Below are 7184 nucleotides of genomic sequence, written 5' to 3'. Positions count from 1 at the left end.
TCTAGAAACCCCCCCCCTGCGCTAACTAAGTGGCCACTATAGCTGCACTGTCCTATACAGCAGCCGCGGCGCTGTCAAAGAAGCGTCCGCGTCCGCGGCTTCTTAGACAGCGCCACGGCTGCTGTATAGGACAGCGCTGGCGAAACGGAGCTGCTGCGCATGCGCAGCAGCTCTCTCTCGGGTTTTTTTTTTGGGTCGGCGGGGGGAACCCCCCCCCCCCGACAATCCTCCGTGCGCCGCTGCTTACAAATGACAATCAATAGTGCCCTGTGGCACCATGCGAGACATGAAACAGTTGGGAAGCATGCTTTCATAGGGAAAAATAAATCTGTGGAATCGAGACACATTACATAAGTACATTCTACCACAATTTTCTAATAATACAAAGTGGACCATAGTTGCCAACACTTAAAAATGGTTTGCAGGGACATTTTGCTCACGAACCTGAGCACCTAAGCATACGATGTGTGATATTGTTTCTGTGGACCTTGGAGAACTACAATCTCAATTGTGTCATATTTACTGAACTTGATTATAACATATTTGTTGCACTGTAAATTCTCCTATTTAATACATGTCACCGTATAGAGCTCAGACATTGAGAAGAGATGGTAAAAATGGTCTCTAAGAGGCAGAAAAAGAAAAACATCATAGTGCAGTTGATCAGTAGTGAAAGATAAGGACATTTACAGCAGGGCCGGATTTACCACTAGCCAACCTAGGCAATTGCCTAGGGCCCAGCGGTCCCCAGAGGGCCCTCCCAGGGCCGGCGGTGAGACCACCCTTTAAAAATGGGACACTACTTATGGACCAGTGCTATATGCTTGCCCCCCCAGGCTAAAGTCTGCCAACCAGCCCCTGAATAGGGGTATATGTTATGCTAAAAAACTAAAGTGCTATGGATTTTTTCAGGGAGGGGGCCCCAAACCAGTATCTTGCCTAGGGCACCATGAGGTCTAAATCCGGCTCAGGTTGCACCAGCATACAGTCTATTTGCTATAAACCAGTGACATCACTGAGGCAGTGTCTAATATGCTCTGGGAATTAATTTTATTCATGAGGTACTGGTTTCTTGTCATTTGATAGTTTACATGCTCTTGAACGCAACTGTTCGTAATTTCCAGGGAAATTTACAGGTTTTAGAGATTTGCCCCTGGAAAATTTCACCGTGCAACCCCCACAATGACTGCCTGGTGACAGGTCCACTTTAAATACTTGACATATGAAATAAATCATCATCCTCATATAAATGTCGAATATATTGTTGACGATATAGAAGCTAATTTAATTTTAAAGAAAAATGCAATTATCTATAGAGCTTAATTAAGGAATATGTTTATCATTAACAATATTGTTCTCTACAATTACTCTTCTAAGCAAATATAAAGTAACCCTGACAATGAAATACTGCGAAGACTGCCTTGTTATATTTATGATACATTTCCAGGAAAGAACAAGCAGCTATAAAAAAAACCTCAGTTTTACAAGCAATAGTTATATTTAGAGAACAAAACCCTTGAATGCCATAGTAGCCTGATTACAAAGCACATTGGGAACTACAATTCCCGGCATTCCTGGCTTGGTGACATCACAAAAGACCCGTATGTCGGACTCACTCGGTCTCTCGCCCTTGCTTGCCTTCTCTCCCTATTTTTTTTTTTTTTTAAATCACTTTGTCGGACTCTGTGATTGGTGGGCGTCACGCTGGACGTTCCGATGGGCGGGCTCGGGGCTGCCCAGCCCCCCAATGAAGCGGCGCTTTGCTGGAGGGTGGGCGGAGTCAGCTGGCAGAGAATCACACACACAGTCCCAAGCACCGGGAGAAGCCGGCCCTCCCCATCCATCACAGCCTCCACCACCCTAGTGGCTGTGATCACTGTGACACCGCCACAGGCCTCAGGACACTAAGCTGCAGGGGGGGAAGCCCAAGCACACAGCCCAGCACTGTGCACTGAGCTGGCAGAGCCCAGCCAGGCCGCCCCTAACACCCCGCCCTCCCTCCTCTTCTCTGCGGGGTCCACACAAACCTTTATTGATGGTGTAGAGCTTCGGGGAAGGTAAGTGTCCATGCCCCCCTTGGTGTGTGGGTACATGAGGTGGCCTTATACCCCTCTCTGCCCCCTGTAACCGCCCCCCAAGGGGCCTGTCCTGGTGTAATAGCTCATGTGTGGCTGGTAGTGTTTGTGTGTGTGTGTTTAATTGCTCATTATTCCCCATTGTCCTCCTACCACGCAGGCCTAGACTGTGCCCTATAAACAAGTTATGTACAGTCCCCATCCCACAGCACTCTCTGCACATTGTCTTGTGGATCTGACCCCCCCACCCCCCCCCCATCTTCCCAGCAGTTGGAGAAAACCCCTATTGTGATTTATTCATTGGCTATTTTGTTACCTGCCAAAAAGTTTCACTCTGCTAGTTTAGGATCAGAGGTTGTTGTTGTTTACACTGGGCTCAGGGGTGAGTTTAGGTGTGATAGTGCCAGGGGTTTGTGTTTAGGAGGCCTGCCATGATGCCATGACACTGTTAATGGTTGTTCCTTTGTTTTCATTTTTCACAGAGCTTTGTAAATACTTGTGAATGTTATGTTGTTCCCATGGATTATTTTGGGTCTGATTTTTATTTAACTACAGAAATGTAATAGTTGCTTTGTATTATCAGGATCAAGCTGGACTAGAAGACTGTGTCAGGACAAGGTTTACTCACTTACGCTGAGTGTACTTTATTTGGGCTGCCATCTATGTTTGCACTATTGGTACATACATGATTGCTGTGAGTTTTTTTTTGTGTGTGTGATATGTGTATATGTAGACAGGCCCAGTTGGACAGCTTCCTGTCACTCTCTCTTATTGTTGTTCTATGTTCCTGCATCAGGTCAAACAAAGTAGTCTTCACAACAGAAAAGCCATCTAATGATTTAACCTGTCCTGATTTAGATTTGTGTCAATAGCCATTATGTCATATCGGATGTTTAAGTACAAATGGCTTTCTTATAAGTTTATATATTGCACTTTTTCCATCACCTCAAAGGTTTAATTATCAAACTAAGCATTGACTCTATGGTTCATGGCTCTTTACAGTCATGTGGTCTGGCAAGGCTTTTAATCGTCATATCCCGTTCTTGGTACAACAGGAAATTGGTGATTTTGTCTGATACTGGCCTAGTGGCACTGTCAAATGAGTTGTAACTTATTTACCACATCCCATGGTGGAGATATTTGTGCTTAAATAAACAGCAAATGCATGTAAATACTGCAAGGATAGTAATGTCATTTTAAAATACTTGCATTCTTGTTTGACATTTGAATGTTGGAAGCAAAGCTTAATGAAAATGTTATTATAGTCAATTTTACACCGAGGCAACAGTTTAATTTTTGTGCATTCAATTTGGCCACTATAAGAATAACGCAGCACTAATAGCATTACCGTTAATACAGTAATTTTAACCTGTATTTTTGCTTGTGGCCCTGAGGGCTGTGAGCAAAACTCAGTGTTAAAATTACTGTATTAACTGTAATACTGCACACTATTACCATAGTAACTGTAATATGCGCAGGCCATGTTATTCCTAGAATAACGCGGCCAAATTGAAATGGCCCCATAGAATTCTCTTTGGGGGGTATTCAATTGTTAGCGAGACGGTTGAAAATCCCACGCTCGAAAAAATATTACCGTTAATACGGTAATTTGCGCGTAAATACCGTTAATACGGTAATTTACTCGCTGGATTTCAGCTCGCAGCTCAGGAAGCTGCGAGCTGAAATTCAGCGAGTAATTACCGTATTAATGGTTATATTTTTTGAGCGCGGGATTTTCACCCGTCTCGCTAACAATTGAATACCCCCCTTTGACTTTTTTTTTCAGTAGACACAGATTTTTGAATAGCACAGATACATTGTTGCCACTTGTTTACACTGACATTCTGAAAAGAATGTTTTCCAGGCAATATTTCCACAACAACGCTTGTATATAAAACAAAACATTGATACATTTTCTTCTTGATGATTTAAAAAACTTATTTAGAATGATGAAAAAAAACCGAGAAATGACAACTCTGGTTGTCAATATGCATGTTTGTTAGATGTGAATGTGTCTAGGGTGGTGTTTTCTGCATGGGGAGAGTGAGAGGGGTCTTATGTAGGCCACGGACTTCTTGTTGTAGGTGAAAGATATTACAATTGGGATGTAAAATGCTTGATGACAGTAATGTAACAGAAAATGTTTCTTTTGTGTATCAATGCCACTTATACGTTCCCTGATGTATTCTATTTATTACCCTTTAAGCACCATATGTTTCCAAGCTGCTGTTTGGTTGCAACATTGTTATTAAGATGGATGTTGATTATCTTGTTCTTACATTATGAAATGGGGTTACTGGTGGCACTACACCAGGGGGCATATTCACTAAACTGTGGGTTTGAAAAAGTGGAGATATTGCTTATAGCAACCAATCAGATTCTAGCAGTTATTTTGTAGAATGCACTAATATAAATGATAACTAGAATCTGATTGGTTGCCTTATCTGTGTGAAGCTTATATGTTCTCACAGTGTTTGCGTGGGATCCCTTCGGTGACTCTGGTTTTTTTCACACACTCCAAAAACATACTGGTAGGTTAATTGGCTGCTGACAAAATTAACGTGTGTGTGTGTGTTAGGGAATTTAAACTGTAAGCTTCAATGGGCAGGAATTGACAAATATATTCTCTGTACAGCGCTGCAGAATTGTTGGCGCTATATAAATGGTGGTGATGATCTCTTCCTACACTGAGGCAGTGGTTTGGGTAGATAAATTGTTGTTTCTGAAGCACAAATGTGCAGACATTCTCTACCATATGGCTGAAATGGCCATGAAGCCCCAGCACAGTGGCTAGCACTTCTGCCTCACAGCGCTGGGGTCATCAGTTCAATTCCCAACCATGGCCTTATCTGTGTGGAGTTTGTATGTTCTTCCCATGTTTATGTGGGTTTCCTCTGGGTGCTCCGGTTTCCACCCACACTCCTAAAACATACAGGTAGGTTAATTGGCTGCTATCAAAATTGACCCTAGTCTCTCTCTCTTTGTCTGTCTGTCTGTGTGTGTGTGTGTGTGTTAGGGAATTTAGAATGTAAACTCTAATGGGGCAGGGACTGATGTGAGTGAGTTCTCTGTACAGCGCTGCGGAATCAGTGGAGCTATATAAATAACTGGTGATGATGACATAGTGTCTCTTCCACAGTGCCAGGCCTAAAGCTGACCCCTCATCTCTCCTGATCACCATCCTCCTCCACCTCATGGTGTTCACTCAATCTGTGAGCACATTCCCATTGCTGTATTATTGCAGGTACCTTGGAACTATACCTGTCTATCACGGAAAGTATATAGGATTTTTAAAATGCATATTATTGCCTTGCTGTGTTACAGTGCTTTCTGATTTGCACTCATACATTTTGTTTTTCTTTAAACCTGCTTGGTTTAAAAAAAGGGGGTTGATGCTTTTAATTTGGTATATTTAGTCAGTCTCCTAAAATATTTGAGCATTTCCAGCTATACATCCTTGTGGAAAGAATGCCTTAAGTGACATTCAAAGAGTTTTAATATCTTACATGTGATCTGAATTGTCTTCGAATACTGTTCAAAACAAGCTATGTAAACTTTAGCTTATGTCATTGAATGTTTGTGAGACCGGCAAACTGTTTCCTTTGTTTTATGATGTTCAGATATGGCTGTACAAACCTGCAGTGTTCTTAAAGAAGTTATGTAAACTTTAGCTTATGTCATTGAATATTTGTGTGACCAGCAAGCTGTTTCCTTAGCATTATGTTGTTCAGATATGGCTATACAAACCTGCAGTGTTCTTAAACAACTCAAATTGGTGTGCTTAGGCGTGTTTGTTTTCTAGTTAGTGCAGTCACACCTTCAATGGCAGAATGCATCCAAGTGCAGTATTGTCATACATTTAATAGACTATATCACCAATAAACAGATGAATCCTTGCTCTTAATTGTTCATTATTATCTTTTGTGATGTAATGTTTCAGCTGTGTATATAGGTGCGCTTTAATCGTTGTTCTGATGTGCTTTTGTGATTTTTGTTTTAGGAATGTACATATTTGTATACCTTTTGTAAATAAAGTTTTGCAGATTAGATCATTGTAGTCTTGTTATAACCATTTGACATGTAAGTGTTCAAGCTCCTAACACCAGGAAGTGTTAACCTGGTATGAACTTGTAGTTTGTGTAAATACAGTGTCTCGTTCCTGTCTCCAATGAACATTGCCAGGTTTAACATTTTTAGACCGTAAAATGTCAGCTCAAATCCTCTTAATGATTGGCTGTGACATGGTTTGTTTTGTCTATAAAAGCATTTGGGAGCTTTTGGTGCATGTTTCAGACCTCCTTCTCTTTTGCTGCAAGAACGGTCTTGTTTTTATGTGTTTTCTAACTCAGAGGTGTTAAATAGCTTTATTATCAGGCTCTGTTGATCAGTAATCTGATTTTATGCTCAGGATCCTCACCCTGGGACATGAACATGTTTTCGTTATGAGGAGTGTGCTACTCTGATTCCACATTATACAGAAGGAGGCATCCATTAAAATGTAGCGTTGCTCCCACACACTGGAGGCAGCCTATCTGAGATAATAACGAGAGTGCTGCTTTTCAGGTCACTTGGAACTAGTGACAGCTCCTACTGCCTCTGATAATATTCTTGAAAACACAGCCTTTCAATTCATTAGGAGCTAATGTCAGCAAACAAAATGGCTGCCTTCAGTATATAGGAGAATTGTTTACTTTAGCACCCGAAGCCTGAAATGAGGTAAATTTCCTCTTCATCACAGGATAGGCAGGATTAGCCTGGTGTTGGCAAGCAATATTTTATCTGTTCGAGTATGAAAAGACTTATTGCCTTAGTTGGTCTTTCAACATTGTTACTCCTCCAGGATCTTCTGCTTCCTTCATTCCATTTCTGTTTTGTACATATTTCCCATTGATTTCCTCTCCTGCTTGGTTTGACTCATTGACTATGTCGGGGGTTGGATTAAATCCACATGGGGGCCGCATCCGGCCTGCAGGCAATCAGTTGACAGCTACGCTTTAAATCAACACTGATGGTTTTTAATATGTGAATTCAAATTAAGTATCCACTGCACTCGGATTGCTGCAGACTCTGTGAAGGGTAAAACTGCTGGAGTAATGAGATACTCTGCAC

At 41.7% G+C, this 7184-nt stretch overlaps 1 protein-coding gene across 4 annotated transcripts in view; it reads left to right on the top strand.

The window, feature by feature from the left end:
* Positions 1 to 1765: 1765 nt before the first annotated feature.
* RERE (arginine-glutamic acid dipeptide repeats) overlaps positions 1766 to 7184 on the top strand; it is a 243916-nt gene continuing 238497 nt past the window's right edge. For 3 of the 4 annotated variants that reach the window (XM_075191668.1, XM_075191666.1, XM_075191661.1), the window contains exon 1: positions 1767 to 2057. The gene's annotated coding sequence lies outside the window, so the exon portion shown is untranslated. Of the gene's footprint in view, positions 2058 to 7184 lie in introns of all 4 variants that reach the window. The other variant, XM_075191667.1, reaches the window with a different exon arrangement.

This window comes from Mixophyes fleayi, chromosome 11, assembly GCF_038048845.1.
Source record: "Mixophyes fleayi isolate aMixFle1 chromosome 11, aMixFle1.hap1, whole genome shotgun sequence".
NCBI classification, from domain to species: domain Eukaryota; kingdom Metazoa; phylum Chordata; class Amphibia; order Anura; family Limnodynastidae; genus Mixophyes; species Mixophyes fleayi.
The sequence above is the reverse complement of the archived record's forward strand: the minus strand, read 5'-3'. Positions and strand labels throughout refer to the sequence as shown.